General features: G+C 42.1%; 1 long non-coding RNA gene across 1 annotated transcript; it reads left to right on the top strand.

Annotated features, from left to right (window-relative positions):
* The first annotated feature begins 13,748 nt into the window (after positions 1-13,748).
* On the top strand, positions 13,749-14,372 carry LOC132392274 (uncharacterized). Its single transcript, XR_009511478.1, has 3 exons — positions 13,749-13,885; positions 13,973-14,047; positions 14,135-14,372. It is a non-coding gene; the product is annotated as an uncharacterized LOC132392274 (long non-coding RNA).
* The last annotated feature ends 3,755 nt before the right edge of the window (positions 14,373-18,127 follow it).

Below are 18,127 nucleotides of genomic sequence, written 5' to 3'. Positions count from 1 at the left end.
AGAGGAATGCAATTAGGTCGAAACCCTCTGTACCATCACCATCGGAGTTTCCCACTGCAGAACCGAGCAGAACACATGTCCGCATTGATCATGCATAGAGGCAAAAAATGAGAAGCCAATAACATAGCCGTTAATCAAACACAAAATGCCTAATGAATTCCGTGCAAATTACGGTCTGGCCGGGGAATATTGATAACGTCTTTGCGAAACCATAAGTCGAAACTAGTAGATATAGGAACAGAAATATACCATTCAGTCCATCGAAACTTCTTTCCCATTTCATCATGTCTGATCCATTTTCCTTATTCGCCCTAAACCCCTTCTTTCTCCCCATATCCCTTCATGCTCTGACTCGTGAAGAAAATGTCAAGCTTTACTTTAATTATACCCTATGATTTGAACTCCACAGCAGCCTGAAGCAACGAAGTCCACTCGCTAGCTAAATAAATTCTCTTTCATCTTCGTTCTAAGAGGACAATCCTTTATGCCAACGCATTGTCTTCTGGTCTTAGACTACCACATCTCTGTACATCGACTCTATCGAGAATGTTAAATATCGGTGTCATTTGGGTCAACCCTTATTCTTCAGAATTCCAGTGAACACAGGCCCAGAAACATCAAAAGCTCTTCATATAAAAAGCCTTTAAATCTCGGAATTATTTTCCTAGAACAGGCCATTGAGCCTCAGAGCTAGAGGTGGAGAAATTCAGAGGTGGCGAAGATACTGGAAGATACTTTAATGGCCAGGATCTGCAGGCGAGAGACCAGCATTCTGGCAGGCAGATTTGCCACTGCTACTCCGGGGTGGTTAAACTAAGTAGTGGGGCAGGAGAGGTGGGAGACGAACTGGAAAAATAAGGATGGAGATAAAAGGAAAGACAGAATAAGAAAATTTAAGGAACACAACAGAATTAACGGGGTAGAATGCTCAGGAAGGGATTGGAGAGTATGGCCAAGTGCAATAGGATTCGACGTGAAAGTTGAGGGGAGTACTGGATTAAAAGTATTCTACGTGAATACAGGAAGTGTAAGAAAAAAACTGTGGATGAGCTTGAGGCTCATTTGGAACTTGGCAAGTATGATTTTGTAGGAATAACAGAGACATGGCTGCAAGACGACCAGGACTGGGAAAAAATATTCAAGGGTATGCGTCCTATCGAAAGGACAGACATGTGGGCAAAGGGGGTGGGGCTGCTCTGTGGGCGAGGATTGAAATTCAGTCCCTTGCGAGAGGTGACATAGAGATGTAAAGTCAGTATGGATAAAGCCGAGAAATTGTAAGGGCTAAAAGACCATAATGGGAGTTACATATAGGTTCCCAATCAGTAGACTGTATATAGGGTGCAGGTTGAATCAAGAGTTAAAATTGGCATGTCGCAAAGGTAATGCTGCGGTTGTTAATGGGGGATTTCAGCATGCAGGTAGACAGGAAAATCGGGTTGGTATTGGAGCCCATGAAAGGGAGTTTGTGGAGTGCCTCCGAGATGAATTCTGGAGCAGCTTGTACCGGAACCTACCAGGGAGAAGGCAATTCTGGATTTATTGTTGTGTAATAAACAGGATTTGATAAGGGAACTCGTGGTAGTGACCGTAACATGATAAGTTTTAATCTACATTTGAGAAGGAGAATGGAAAATCGGAAGTGTCAGTATTTCAGTTGAACAAATGGGACTATGGAACCATGTGGGAAGAGGTGGCCAAAGTTGACTGGAAAGATACCCTAGCAGGAATGACAGTGGACAACAATGGCATGTATTTCTGGAGACAATACAGAAGGTGTAAGATCAGTTCATACCGAAGAGGACTATAGATTCTATGGGGAGTAAGGGGCAACCGTGCCTGACAAGGAAAATCAAGGACAGTATAAAAATAAAAGAAAAGAAGAATAAAAAAACAAAGATGCATTGGAAGCCAGGGGATTGTGAAACTTTTAAAGAGCAACAGAAGATATCTAAAAAAGGCAATACGGGGTGAAAAGATGAGAACGAAGGTAAGCTATCAAGAATACAAAGCAAGATAGTCAACACTTCTTTCGGTGTGCGAAGAGGAAAAACAAATAGTTAAGATCAATGTTGGGCCCTTGAGGACAGAAACGGGTGAATTTATTATGGGGAATAAGGAAATGGCAGGCGGATTGAACAGATACGTTGGATCTGTCTTCACTAGGGAAGACACAAACAATCCCCCAGATGTATCAATGGCTAGAGTACCTAGGGTAACGGAGGAACTGAAGGGAATTCACATTAGGCAGAAAATGGTGTTGGGTAGACTGATGGACTGAAGGCTGATAAATCCCCACGGACGGATCGTCTGCATCCCAGGGTACTTAAGGAGGTGACTCTAGATATCCTGCACGCGTTGGTCATAATTTTCCAATGTTCTATAGATTCAGGATCAGTTCCTGTGGATTGCAGTTTAGGTAATGTTATACCAATCTTTAAGAAATGACTGAGAGAGAAAACAGGGAATTATAGACCAGTTATCCTGACGTCAGTGGTGGGGAAGATGCTGGAGTCAATTATAAAAGATGAAATAGTGGCACATTTGGACAGCAGTAATAGGATCGGTCCGAGTCAGCATGGATTTACGAAGTGGAAATCCTGCTTGACTAATCTTCTGGAAGCTTTTGAGGATGTAACAATGAAAATGGACGATGGAGAGCCATTGGATATAATGTACCTGGACTTGCAGAGGGCATTTGATAAGGTTCCACATGGGTGATTAGAGGGCCAAATTAGAGGAAATGGTACAGGGTGTAGGATACTGACATGGGTAGAAAATTGGTTGGTAGATAGGAAACAAAGTGTAGGCATTAACAGGCCCTTTTGAGAATGGCATGCAGTGACTAGTGGGACACTGCAATACTTGGTTCAGGGACCACAGCTATTTATAATATATATTAATGATTTAGTTGAAGGGTTTAAAAGTAACATTAGCAAATTTACAGATGACACTAAGCTGAGTGGCAGTGGAAATGTGAGGAGGATATTATTGATAATGCAGAGTGACTTGGACAGGTTGGGTGACTGGGCAGATGCTTAGCAGATGCAATTTAATGTGGATAAATGTGAGGTTATCCACTTTAGTGGCAGGAACAGAAAGGGAGATTACTATCTGAATGGTGTCAAGTTAGGAAACGGGGAAGTATAATGATATCTCGGTGTCCTCGTTAATCAGGCAACGAAAGTCAGCATGTAGTACAGCAGGCAGTGAGGAAAGCTAATGGAATGTTGGCCTTCAGAACAAGGTGAGTTGTGTATAGGAGCAAAGAGGTTCTTATGCAGTATTGTGTGCAGTTTTGGTCTCCAAATTATAGGAAGTAAATTCTTGCTATTGAGAGAGGGGAGCTTAGGTTCACGAGGTTAATTCCCGGGATAGCAGGACTGTTATAAGTTGAAACACTGGAGCGATTGGGCTTGTATACACTGGAATTTAGAAGGATGAGAGGGTACCTAATTGATACATATACAATTATTAACGGATTGGATACGCAAGAAGCAGGAAACTTGTTCCCGACGGTGGGGGAGTACAGAACCAAAGGCTGCATTTTAAGAATAATGGGATAGGGCATTCAGACCGGAGTTGACGGAAAACTTTTTCACTCAAGGAGTTGTGGATCTGTGTAATACTCTGCCTCAGAAGGCAGCGGAGGCCAATTCTCTGGATGCTTTCAAGAAAGAGAGATGGAACTCTTAAAGTTAACGGAGTCAAGGATATTGGGAGAAGGCAGGAAAGCGGTGTTGATTGTGGATGGTCAGCCATAATGACAGTGAATGGCGGCGCTGGCTCGAAGTGTCGAATGCCCAAATCCTGCACCTATTGTCTATTATCTACCTTTTATTTATCAACAGAATCTGATTAGAAGGCAGAATGGTGCTGTGTCTGGAAAATTGTATTTAACAGAACTTTGTAAGGTTTTTAAAAAAGATTAAACAAAAAGTGTAAATGAGGGTAGGTGATGTTGTACATTGGATTTCAGCAAAGACATTGATAACGTTCCACATGGCAGCCTGGTTTGAAAGATTCCCTTGTCCATTGTTCCCTCCCCACTGATCTCCCTCCTGGAAATTATTCTTGTAAGTGGAAAAAGTGCGCCACCTGTCCCTACATCTACCACACCCCATTAAGGATCCCAAACAGTCCTTCAAGGTGCGGTGACACTTAACCTGTGAGTATGCTGGTTTCATCTACTGTATTCAGTGCTTCCGATGTGTCCTGCTGTTTATCAGTAAGACCCGGCCTAGATCGGGAGACCGTTTCAGAGAGATGGTACACTGCGTTCTACAAAAAAATAAAAAAAGTGGGGGTCTCCCAGTGGCCATCCATTTCAATTCCGCTTCCCATTCCCATTCTTCCATGAGCCTCTTCCTGTTGCCGCGATGAAGCCACACTTTGGTTGGAGGAACATACCCTCATATTCTGTCGGGGTAGCCTCAACCTAACCCCGTGGCATGAACATTGAATTTTTCGAACTTCCGGTAATGTCCTCTACTCCACTTCACCATTCGGTATTTCCAATAAGCTCTCACAGTTTATCCTCCTGCCTGCCTGTCTCCTCTCTCGGGTGATCCTCCTGCTTTGCTTTCTTCCATTGTCCTCTGTAATCAGATTTCCCCTTTTTCTATACCCGTATGCAGTAAATTTTCCAGCTCTTTACTTCACCACTTCCCCCTACTGGTTGCTGCTATCACATTGTGATTTATCCTCCCCACACTTTCTTACCTTGAATCGTTATCTTTGTTCCCAGTCCCAATGAAGGGACGCCGCCCGAAGTGTGTACGAAACGTGGACTGTACACTTTTCCATTGATACTACCTGGCCTGCTGGGTTTCTCCAGCTTTTTGCGTGTGTTGCTTGGATTTCCAGCATCCATAGATTTTCTCATGTTTATGATAAGCTCTCATAATGTATTGGAGACAAAATATTCTGGTTCAACGAGGTGAAGAACGTATCTGCATAGTATGTACCTTCGGTGCATTACATTTCGATGAATTTTCCTGCAGAGAAACCGTTGTCAGGTAGCCATGTGGATAAGTTGAAAAATCAACCAGTTTCTCAATTTTATTATTTAATCTGTTTTCATTGAAAGTAGTTGACTACCTTCAATTATTACTAAAACAGGGAAGAATGGACCACGCTTGGTTGATGGGAAGAGCAGATGCTCTGGCCGTGTGGAAGTCCTGCACGGAGGCCAGTGGGGGACACTTTGTGATGAATACTTCAGCCTGGAAGATGCTGCCGTGGTTTGTGAACATCTGCAGTGCGGAGCAGTAAATGCAACTCCTAGAGGTGCTACCTTTAGCAAAGGAAAAGGACCATTGTGGAAGGATGACTACCGTTGTCTGGGGAACGAGACCCGATTAACTGATTGTCCAGTCTCAGCCTGGGGTCAGGTTAACTGTTCACATTGGAATGACGCTGGTCTCATCTGCTCTGGTGAGTCATAAAGAATGTCGGACAGAAAGAATCTACTCATTGGTCGTAGAAATTTTCACAAACGAGATCTTTTAAATAATTTAACGATTTTGTTTTTTAGTTGTGATCACATCTGTTTAAGATTAAGACGATTGTTACAGCTCCTTAATTATACAAAGACAGGCCCTGAATCCATTTTAGATTTGTTGGAAATAGACAGTGCTTTAGTATAGAGTGAATGATTCTGACGTTAGAGTCTAATTGTGTATAAGACAATATATTTATTAGTATGTCGTTTTTGGAGCAATGTAAACTTACACAAATATAGGAAAATATTATCTATGCAGAGACTACCTGGGATATAGATTTTAATAATGAGTTGACAAAGGACAATTAGAAATAAAGGACCCCATTACAAATCGCTCTGGACGAGCAGAGACTGGCATTGTTACTTAGAACATAAGAATATTACAACAAAACACTATTACTTTGGCGCATTATGTTTTGCCGACCACATTAACCTACTGTACTATCAGTCCAATCCTTCCCGACTGCGCAACCTTTCATTACTTTTCTATCATCCATGTCCCTACTGTATCTCCCTCTATCTGCTCCAGTAGCAGGCCATTCCGTGCACACTACTCGGCTCTCTGCGTAAGAAAAATTCAGCTCTGATATCTTCCCTTTTCTTTCCTCGATTCGCCGTAAGGTTAATCCTGTATGTAATCGCCACTTTGACCGTTGGGAAAAGTCTCTGTCTATCCACGGTACATAAGGCTCTTACCATTTTGTATACCTCGATGAATTCCCAGTTTGGTCTGCTTCACTCTAAGAGGGAAAGAAAAACAGTCTCATTGTGTTTTGTGTGCGCGTGTTCCTCCCGCTCACCTCTAGTAAAGAGAAGCAGAAAAGCGCTCCTGGGATGCTTGTATTTAGTGTTCGGGAACAAAATAAAGAGATTTATGAAACAGATCAGTGCTAACAGAATAGCTTTCATAGGGTATCAGATTACATAGAAGATTCAGTAGTTATCAATATGTTCAAAGTAAAACAGTATACCTCATATTACCAGTTTCGGAGATGAAGTGCCGAAAGCGCTTTTATAGCTCAAATGGACTGACAAACTTTACGGATGTTGCTCGCAAGCTGAGTCACACGTGGGGAATTTTGTATATAAAACAAACTCCGCAGTAAAATCTGAAAAAAATATATGTTGAATACTGTCGATTGATATAAACTGTTTTATCTAACTTTTTCGATATCTTAGCTGAAAAGTGGTCTCTGAGATTGAGCGATGGAGGAGGCCGCTGCGATGGCAGAGTGGAAGTTTATGATAATGGCACCTGGCATAGAGTGCAGGATAAAATTTGGAACCTCCATGATGCAAATGTTGTCTGTAGAGAACTGCGTTGCGGCTTCGCCACATCCGCCTACAACTCCTCGAGGTACAGAGAAACTGCAAGGCCCATGTTGGTGACCGAAGGTCGATGTGAAGGAAATGAGACGCATCTGCGAAACTGCAAAACTTCTTTGTTGAAAAGGTCTTCTGCTAACATCACGGGCGTTGGTGTCCTGTGTTCAGGTGAATATTGTCAAAAATGTGCCAATAACAGTTGGTAAACTGGAGTGGCCATTAATAATGCATCAAGAAATTCGGAATCATTTAGGCATAGGGATTGGTATCTAACCAGATCGGTGAAAATGTCCCAATTGAAGTATTTCTATTTTATACTGCAATAAACCCCGACCACAGCACCGCATACTTCAAGCTTACTCACCGCCTCCCAATACCCCGCTCCACAGACTCTACAGTTTTTTTTGGATATCAGAGGGTAAGTACAGACTTAGAAGGGTGGAAGCCCATTTTGCAGGCGGTATAGTTACGAGAATGAAGTTTCATATCTATCTATCTATTTATATATCCATCTATCCATAGGAAGCTCTGAGATTGAACTCTCGTTATGAGGTCTTTCAGTGAATATAATGTGCTATGTTTTATGTGTTTAACCTACATTCCCTTACAATGAAAAGATCAATTTGTTCAAGGGATGCTGGTTACAGCATTTAAAACGCAATCGATGGAAAAGTATCAGTAGGTGGCAGCACTGCAGTGATACTGTAGCGCGCAGAAACTGCATTAGTTTGGTTGTCAAACAGGCAATAGATGTGTGTTTATTACCCTCGTAAGCAGATGTGTGCTTGACTGCAGACAAACCAACAGTGAATGGACTGCGAATAGGGTACATCTATTTGTATATTCGTCAAAGAAAACATTATATCCCAGAGCACTTCTCTTATCGGGGAGACAACAGTTCTAATACATACAAAATGGAGTACTGATGGAGAAGCTGAACTGTGAGTGAATGTCGCGTTGAGGACAAAAAATAGATCAAAACTAATTCGAATACCGAGTGTTACCACCAGTTTCATACTTTTCCAAAAAGCACAGCTTCGTTATGACGATATAATGAAATCGTGCTGTTACGTGAGACTTCATACGTCCCGTTAGCAAAGATCCTTTCTCTAACAGGGATGAGGTCCTTCTGGTTTTTTTTTGACATTTTCGTAGCACTGTTTATTTTTCCATGCTGGAGGTTGGAATTGTCCACGACAGAGTTGCTTACGATACCATAGCAAATGCATGCTATCAATTGAGAACGAAGTAGAGAAGCTGCTAATTAAGTCTGAAAATATAAACGCTATTGATGTTCACCCCAAATAATTATATATAGCATTTGGATACTAGACAACGGTCAAATTTTGAGGTGGCGATAGTAGCAGTAAGAGCACAGACGTTATTATTAATTGGGGAAAAGAACAACAACAACATCATTAAAAGTATTGTGAAAAGTTGATATTTTCTTGTCTGGGTCGTGCACTGAACGGAGAACGTAAGGACTGAAAGTTAATATTTACACTTAAAACAGCATCTTGCAGCATTTGAAAAATAGGTCAATTTTAAGCAATATTTGATGCTGCATCTTAGTGAGGTATGGATGTAAATGGCTGGCAAGACAGAAACGTCCCTGGAACGTCACCGCAAGTTGTGTGCACTCGTCGCTGGGAAAGAAAAAAATAATAGCAAAGGAAGAGACAGCCAAAAGAGCTACCGATGTGCTTGTTCATCAAAAGTAACAATCAGTTCCTTGACGTTTTTTTTCTTCAGAATTATGAGAATCTGCTTTGGCTGATGATTATCCTACGTATAATTTCCAACACACAACATCCACAATTGTCTTTGATTTGCTGTTGATATGAATTATATTCATTCGGAAAGTCTATTATTCATTATTCAGTAGATTTTCCTCCGAAGCCCTATCTGCACAATTAACGAAGCACTCCCTTCACTTTCCTGAAAATGCAGATAAAAATCATGTATCTCTATCTAAAAAACCGATGTGGTTCTGTTGTTGACCGATTGAATTCCTGTCTATGTGAAGACATCATGCAGAGTAAGACACCTTATCAATTCCTGGCAAAATGTGACTAATTGGATCACCACGTACACTGGTATTGTGATTGGACAACCGGAGATATTGGGCAGGAGGAACAGTGATAATATTCTGTCCTCCCAGCGATATGGTCCAAAGCTCTTTCCACTGCTTTGGAAGAGGGATACATCCTTCAAATTACACGGAACCACTCTGATATCGACCATGCTTTAGACAGTGAAAATGTCAGATTAGAAGAAATACCACCAGCCAGCACCCCCCCCCCACCCCCTTCCGGCAGAGTGAAGTGGCAAATGCCTGCCAGCATGATTGATCTATGGTACTGCATAGTACCATAGTTCTCTTTCAATGGTGAAAGAGAAGCTCCACCTGGGACACTGAGTGCCCTACGTTCTATGCAGGGTGTAAATGTTAGGTGCCATAACCTGGTTCAGACAAAAAAAGGTGACTGACCGTCCAGTTCAGTGGAACGATCAAATCCGCGCTGCAGCCTTCCTAAATTCTTATGAACCTTTGGTTTCGATTTTATACTTCAGCAGCTTCAACTTCCAACATGCTGTGAAATAATTGCACAATTATTTTCAAACTTTAATTTCAGAAGAAGTCTCATAAATGAGAGCGAGGTGACGAGTTCAGTTTGTGATGCATTGAGTAAACTTCTATGTTTCTGTTCAACAGACCACATGCAGTTAAGGCTATTCGGAAGTGAAGATGCGTGTGCTGGAAGACTGGAGGTTTATTACAATAGATCATGGGGAACAGTCTGTGATGACTCCTGGGATCTGGTCAATGCTAACGTGGTATGTAGGCAACTAGGTTGTGGTTATGCTTTGGAGAAAAAAAATATTCCGATCTGTGGACGAAGCACTGGAGAAATTTGGTTGGATGAAGTGAGATGTTCGGGCAATGAAAAGTATCTCTGGAAATGTCCTTCGGCGCTGTGGGGCCACCATGACTGCAGCCATAAAGAAGATGTGACAGTGGAGTGTTCTGGTAAGCGTAAATCCATTATGCCGACTTTCTGCAAAGTGGTATTGGAGTCTTCCTGTTGGAAAAGTGTGAAATGATTTATAGCACACATTAGGGTTATTGAAACATAAATATAGAGACATAGAAATCTGTAGCACTTTACAGGCCTTTCGGCCCACACTATTGCACCGACCATGTAAACTTCTCAAGAAACTGCCAACAATTTCCCTACCAAATAGCCTATATTTTTCTAAGCTCCATGTACCTATCTCGACCACCGACACTGGCACTGAATTCCACACGTCCGCCACCAATACACAGACAATACTGTTATAGTAAGAGACGACTGGGTATAAAAAATGAGTTGGTGCGGAATTGCCATTTTCATTATTAGGAGACCAGAACGGCACCTTCGATCGCAGATGTTGATCAGACTGATCATGCTGTGAAGAGGAGACAAAATTGTTAACGACGCCAATAGTACATGCAAGATGTTAGAATCGAAAGAGTGCAAGATAATCTTTGCGTAAACTGCAAAGACTGAGTACAAGGTAGAGAGAAGACAACAAGGTAGCTTGTCAAGCAATTGCTTCAGGAAGCGCCCTATTATCTAATGGGGGCTGTCAGCAGAATGGACACTGAGGGAGAAATTCTTTCTAAAGGCTGAAAATTTTCACAGATTGTGACATTTTGCATGGAACTTTACCGTTTATTTCCGACTATTTGTTTCTTGCAGCTACGCTTATTCTCGCCATCATACCTGAGCAAGGGAAAAATAAACAAAAACCTCTTCCCAATTTAAACACAAAACATTCTCAGATTTAGTGTCTGAACTTGCCTGAAGACCAGCAGAAGTACACTAACAGTCCCATGTTTCCATTCCTCCAAATTCCGTAATTAACTAGATTGTATCTTTTTGTTAACATCATGGACTAGCTACAGCACAATTCGGCCCACAAAGCTGTGCCGAATATGTCACTACCGTAGAACTGCCGAGGCTTTACCCATAGCCCTCTAACTTTCTAAGCTCTATGTGACCATACAGGAGTCTCTTAAAATATTCAGTCCTTTCCTCTCCAACACTTCCGCCGGCAGCCCATTCTACACACTCACCACGCTGCGTAAAAACAAAAAAACTTACCCATGATATCTCCTGTGCACCTACTTCCAAGCAACGTAAAACAGTGCCCTCTGCAAGTAGCCATTTCAGACCTGGGAAAAAGTCTTTGACTGTCCAGACGATCAATCCCTCTCATCATCTTATACACTGTACCTCGATCAGGTCACATCTCATCCTGTATCGCTACAAGGAAAAAAGGCGGAGTTCTGTCAACCTATTCTCATATGCCATGCGCCCCAATCCAGGCAACATCCTTGTAAATCTCCACTGCACCCTTTCTATGATTCCCACGTCCTTCCCGTAGTGATGCGACCAGAATTGAACACAGCACCAAGTGAGGTCTGACTAGTATCCCATATAGGTGTAACATTGCCTCTCGACTCTTAAATTTAATCCCACGATTGATGAAAGCCAATGCACCGTATGCCTGGTTAATCACAGAGCTGCGTAAGAGCTTTAAGTGTCCTATGGAGTTGGAGCCCAGAATCCCTCTGATCCTCTATACTACCGAGTGTCTTACCATTGATACTATATTGTGCCATCATGTTTGATCTACAGAAAGGAACCACCTCACACTTATCCGGACTGAACTCCATCTGTCACTTCTCAGCCCTGCTTTGCGTCCTATCAATGTCCCGTTGGAACCTCTGACAGCCCTCCACAAAACCATCCATAACATCCCCATAACAACCCCAACGTTTGTGTCATCTGCAAACTTACGAAGACAGTCCAACACATCCTCATCCAGTTCATTTATTAAGATCGCAAAGAGCAGATCCCTGAGGCACAGCATTGGTCACCGACCTCCATGCAGTACATAACCCGTGTACAACCACAGTTTGTCTTCCGAGAGCACGCTAGTTTTGGTTCCACAAAACAATGTCCTCTTGGATCCCATGCCTTCTTACTTTGTCAATAAGCCTTGACTAAGGTACGTTACTAATTGGCTTGCTTAAATCCATATACACTGCAACTGCGGCTCTACCTTCATCAATGTGTTTAGTCACACCCTCAAAAGATTCAACCAGTCTCGTAAGGCACGACCTGCTTTTGACAATCCCCAATCATATTTTTGCCTAACCACATGTTCATAAATCCTGCCTCTCAGGATCTTATCCATCAGATTATCAAATACTGAAATAAGACTGACTGGCCTATAGTTTCCTGGGCTATCCCTACTCAAATTCATGTATAAAGGGAAAATATCTGCAGTCCCCAATCTTCCGCAACCTCTCCTCTCCTCATTGATGATACAATGATAACTGCCAGAGGCTCTGCAATCTCCTCCCTCGCTTCCCACAGAAGACTGGGTTAAATCACGTCCGGTCCCGTTAGATTATCCAACTTGAAGCTTTCCAGAACCTCTAGCACATCGTCTTTCTTAATATCAGCATGCTCAAGCTTTTCAGTCTCATGCAAGTCATCACTACAATCACCAAGATCATTTTCCATTGTGAGAACTGAAGTATTCGTTAAGTGCCTCTGCTATACCTTCCGGTTCCAAACATACTTCCCCATTTTCACACTTTATAGGTCCTATTCTTTCACGTCTTATCCTCTTCACATACTGGTAGAATCCTTTGGGATTTTCCATAATACTGCCCATCAAGGTCTTCTCATGGCCGCATCTGGTTCTCCTAATTTCCTTCTGAAGATCCTAGCTATTAGCCTTATGTTAGGAGGCATGGGATCAAACGGGACATTGCTTTGTGGATCGAGAACTCGCTTGTAAGGTTAGGGATCTTCTAGATCTCTAACATTACCTAGCAACCTGAAATTTTTGTAAGTTTTTCTTTTCTTCTTCTCTAGATTTATTATAACCTTTGTACACCACGGTTTCCGTACCCTTCCATAACTTCCCTGTCTCATTGGAACGTACCTGTGCAGAACTCGACATAAGTATCCACTGAACGTTTGCCATATTTCATCCATTCTTTTCCCTGAGAATATCTGTTTCCAATTTAAGCTACCAATTTCCTCCATGATAGTCTCGTAATTCACGTCACTCCAATTAAAAGTTTTTTTCTTCCCCAACTTATCTGTTCCTATCTCACTCCACTGTCTACAAGCTTTCTCTATTCGTGAGCTAACCTCCTCTTACTCAGTCTCTACATTTCGGTTCCCCTCACTCTAGCACTTCGAGTTTGAGCTTTCCCCTAGAGCCTTAGCAAACCTTCCCGCCAGGTTATTGGTCCCCCTTGGATTTAGGGGCAACCCGTCCTGTTTGTTACAGGACATACACGTCCGAAAAGAGGTCCCAATGATTCTGAAATCAGAATCCCTGCCCCCTGCTCCAGTCCCTCAGCCACGCGTTTGTCCTCCAACTCATTGTATTCATATTCTCAATGTCACGTGGCACAGGCAGTAATCCCGAGATGACTACCTTTCAGGTCCTGCTTCTCAACTTCTTTCCTCACAACCCGTAGTTTGTTGTTCCCTTAGTTCCTTACCTGTCCAGACGCTACGCTCCCTTGTAGTGTTTCTAGCGATTTCAGTTGTTTTGAGGTATTGCAAATATCTATCTCGTGCCTTTTTTTTTATAAAAACAAATTATGTTTTCTACCGTATGAAAATATTATTAGTACGTTTGCATTAACTACTTTGTTCTCAGAACACAAAGAGATGCGCCTTGTGAAAGGAAAACACAGCTGCGAAGGGAGAGTGGAAGTGCGGTACCAAGGGATATGGGGAACAGTTTGTTCCGAGGAACTGGATAGTAAAGATGCGAATGTTATCTGCAAGCAAATGGACTGCGGAACCGTGGAATATATTGACTATTACTCCGAGAAATACGGAAAAGGATCTGATCCAATATGGCTGGATGGAATAGAATGTCTCTCGTACGAGTCGACTCTTTGGCAGTGTCATGCAGAACCGTGGGGGAAACACGACTGTCAATATAACTTTATTGCAGGTGTTGTATGTAAAGGTAACAGTTGGAACACATTATCTGGCGATTTGTATTCTAAACATCGTTGTTAAAAATAAATAGACAATTTTTTTCTCTTCTCATCAGAGGCCAAAATACCGGACCGGTCCAGTGCAAAGGTTTGCGAAGCACGCAATATATCTCAACCTTTTTATGCAGCAGGTAATCTAAACTACAATATGCAATATCATTTTAAATTCCATTTCGAAGTTATGATTAATGCAACATCAATGTTTTCTTCTGCATTAGTACGAAAGTTGCGCGTTTCTGGCGGCAACACCAATTGCTCGGGAAGGTTGGAGATAGAGTTCAATAATATCTGGGGCACGATATGTGATGATTCCTGGGATCTGGCCGACGCCAATGTGGCGTGCAGGCAGTTGGGCTGTGGCTCTGCCCTTTTGACTGGAGTGCCGGATAAAATTATCCAGGACGTCGGCGATCTTTGGCTGGATGAAGTGAAATGCAAAGGAAGTGAATCTTTCCTGTCCAGTTGTCTTTCCTCTCCACTCGGTCAACATGACTGTGATCATAAGGAAGATGTCTTTGTTGTTTGTTCAGGTAGGTGTCCTTGGACAATTTCCACGTTATATTCAACAGTTTTGTAAACATTGTAATCATAAACAATTCAGAAATAAAATCTTAAGAAGACGAATTTGTTAATATTTGTTCAAAAATTCTCTTCACAACAGAGTCCGCACCTCCCACTGGTCCAATCGGTTCAGGTATTTAATATTATGGCATTTTCCCTTTATTTGATCTCGAATCTTGTTTAATTAGATTTTTAAATAGTTAATTACATCTCGAAAGGACTGATTTTCCTTTCTAACAGACAGACAGAGATACTTTATTGATCCCGAGGGAAATTGGGTTCTGTTACAGCAGCACCAACCAAGAATAGTGAAGAAATATAGCAATATAAAACCATAGATAATTAAATAATAATTAATCATGCCAAGTGGAAATAAGTCCAGGAGCAGCCTATTGGCACAGGGAGTCTAACACTCCGAGGGAGGAGTTGTAAAGTTTGATGGCCACAGGTAGGAATGACTTCCTATGACGCTCAGTGTTACATCTCGGTGGAATAAGTCTCTGGCTGAATGTACTCCTGTGCCTAACCAGTACATTAAGCACTGAATGGGAGTCATTGTACAAGAAAGCATGAAACTTGGTCAGCATCCTCTTTTCAGACACCACCGTCACAGAGTCCAGTTCCACTGCCACAACACCACAGGCCTTATGAATATGTTTGTTGTTTCTGTTGGGGTCTGCTACCCTCAGCCTGCTGCCCCAGCACACAACAGGAAACATGATAGCAATGGCCACCACAGCCTCGTAGAACATCCTCAGCATCGTCCGGCAGATGCTAAAGGACCTCAGTGTCCTCAGGAAGTAGAGACGGCTCGAACCCTTCTTGTAGACAGCCTCAGTGTTCTTTGACCAGTCCAGTTTATTGTCCGTTCGTATCCTCAGGTATTTGTAATCCTCCACCATTTCCACACTGGCCCCATGGATGGAAACAGGGATCACCGTTGCTTTAGCCCTCCTCAGGTCCACCACTAGCTCCTTAGTATTTTTCACATTAAACTGTAGATGATTCTACTCTCACCATGTGACGAAGTTTCCCACAGTATATCCTTTGTTAATTACAAAGGGTATCCAGAGCGGTTAGCATTTCTGCTGAAATCTTAATTGCCCAAGGAACTGTTTGGATCAGGATGTTGTAAAATTCTTAAAACTAATATATCTAATTCCTGCCAAATATATCGGTGAGATTACCTTATCTGAATATCGGGTGAATTGACTCATTATTGAGTATACAGAAAGTAACTTCAATTGAGTTCTTATTGTAACGTTGACGAATTTCCACCATGTATTTGGAAAATATTTGTTGATGTTTGTGTGGATAGTTACAATTAATACATATAATTTGTTGGACCAATATCATCTGCGACTTGGAGAATAAGTGCAGGCTGTTAGTTCCTTGATATGTTAATGATGAAGCATTTGCTCTTTTCTACGTTCGTGCTGAAATCATCGAGATGAGTCATATCCAGTGAATTTTATATCAGCATTGCAGTTCCAAGCATATCCACCACCATATTCCGGACCCTGCGAGTTAACACCTCCCTCGAAAAGTATATTGTTGGCATCCGACCAACAGACTAGCAATAGAACCACCAATGTTCCACAAATCTGTCTTCTCTTTCCCTGTCGTACTCCTTGCAAGTTCACTGCTGCGTGGCCAGATAATGCTCAAATACATTTACATGTTTGCACAACACGCCACCGTAAAAAGCCATATCCCAATAACGAGGTGTAGGTGTACAGGAAGGAGACATTAGCTTAAGTGATATAGGGTCATTAAAACCTTTCCCTCAATTTCAGCAAAACAAAAAAGGCTATTGGTGACTTCAGAGATGAGTTTTGTTTAATTCAACAATATTGAGGATGAGTGCCTGGGAAGGGTCAGTAGTGTATCAAGCTCTGTCCATGCAGACAGGACGGATCAGAAAGCTCAGAAACCTCTCTATTTTAGCAGGAAGGAAAAAAAAACATTTACACTTCCCTATCGGCCTTTATCAATTGTTAAGGAAGAACCATAGAAGGTATCCTATCGAGATACATAAGGGTTTGTTATGGCACCGCCCTACCATGGCATGGAAAAACTATAAATCCTCAGCAGATCTGGGAAACCAGCAACCCCTCTATGACCTCTTGACTTAACTTCGGACTGCCACAGTAAATCAGGCTCAATAATCAAAGCCCCGAACCACCCCAGGAATACTCTGCTTCATTCTTTCCAAATGACAGAAGTTGCAAAAGCCTGAAAGCTGGATGAAAAATAGCTTCCAGCACGCTTGCATGAGCCTATTAAATTGATGCCTCGTAGAAAACTATCTATTCTTCGTCCTCCCAATTAACTTCGTTATGATCTTGCTCTTTATTGTATAACTGCACATTATTTTCTCTACAGCTGTACATGTTTTTCTGCTTTCCGTTTTTCTTTCATCTTCCCCCTCACAAGGGAATTATGTTAAGTGCACGAACAGTATGTAATAAACACTTTTCACTATATTTCGATACACGTGACAATAATAAACAAATTCCCATTCGTATTCCTAAATGTTCACTTTTAGCTAGTTAGTTCCTGTGCCGGATGAATTGAATAATCGGTGCATGCCTTTCCACTTCCTGTGAAATACGAGATGTGTTGATAATATCGGGACTCTGGTAGAAAGAGGCAAATTTCGAAAACATAGTCACTTATTTTTCCTACATTTGCACACTTACTCCAGCGATCGTGGAGCAGACGGATCTCTTCTTTGTAGAAGTCGGTGTCGTGGACCTCCAAAAGTGGTCAAAAGCAGGGGTGATTGATAAATTCGTGGCCTAAGGTTGAAGGAGTTGTTATTAAATTCAACTATCTGCATTTTCACTCAAAAAGTTGAACTGCAGGTGCATGTAACGAGAGCTGAATATCTCAACTCCTTCTACCGTAGTCCACGAACTTATCAATCACTCATGCTCGCACCACCTGGGGGTCCAAGACTCTGTCGTTACATGCACGTGCAGGTCAACTCTTTTAGTGATAATGCAGAAAGTTTGAAGTTAATAACTCATCTCCTTCTACCATAGGCCACGAACGTATCAATCACACCACCCCGCCCCCCAACCTCCGCTCCCTACCGTGGATCACTTCTACAAAGAATTGATTGTTATGCGCCACGGCCGCTGGACTCAAAGTGTGTACATGTAGGAGGGGACTATGTTGAAAAAATAAATATGCAGGGTTTTCTAAAATTGACTCATTCCACCTGAGGCCACGAAATTATCAATCACTCCTCATAGTCTGACTGCCCAATCTTGGAGGTAAGCTGTCAGTCTGGCTTGTGTGGACGCATATTTTGCATCAAGCACTGCTTCACGCTGTCGGTTACAATGTCGGTTACAATTTATGGTAAATCTGCAGCTTGCAGTCATCTTCTGTATTTATCGTATTCCAGCACGGAGAGATGTCGGTATTTCATCGAGCACCTTGGCCCGCATATCTGCAGTGCAGTGATCAAGCCTGACATGAAAACGAACTAGATATTAAATGCTTCGAAAGCTGAGTTTGAATGCTACTCCGAGAATCCTTATTCCTCTGAAAAATAGAGAAACCCCCGACCCCCGCTCATATAGGTGAATTTCTAACTCACGGTTACATTATGGAGGCTGATTTTGATCATTCAAGTCATT

The sequence above is a fragment of the Hypanus sabinus genome, chromosome 1, assembly GCF_030144855.1.
Source record: "Hypanus sabinus isolate sHypSab1 chromosome 1, sHypSab1.hap1, whole genome shotgun sequence".
NCBI lineage: Eukaryota > Metazoa > Chordata > Chondrichthyes > Myliobatiformes > Dasyatidae > Hypanus > Hypanus sabinus.
Note: the sequence above shows the minus strand (reverse complement) of the source record. Positions and strands in the feature narration are given on the sequence as shown.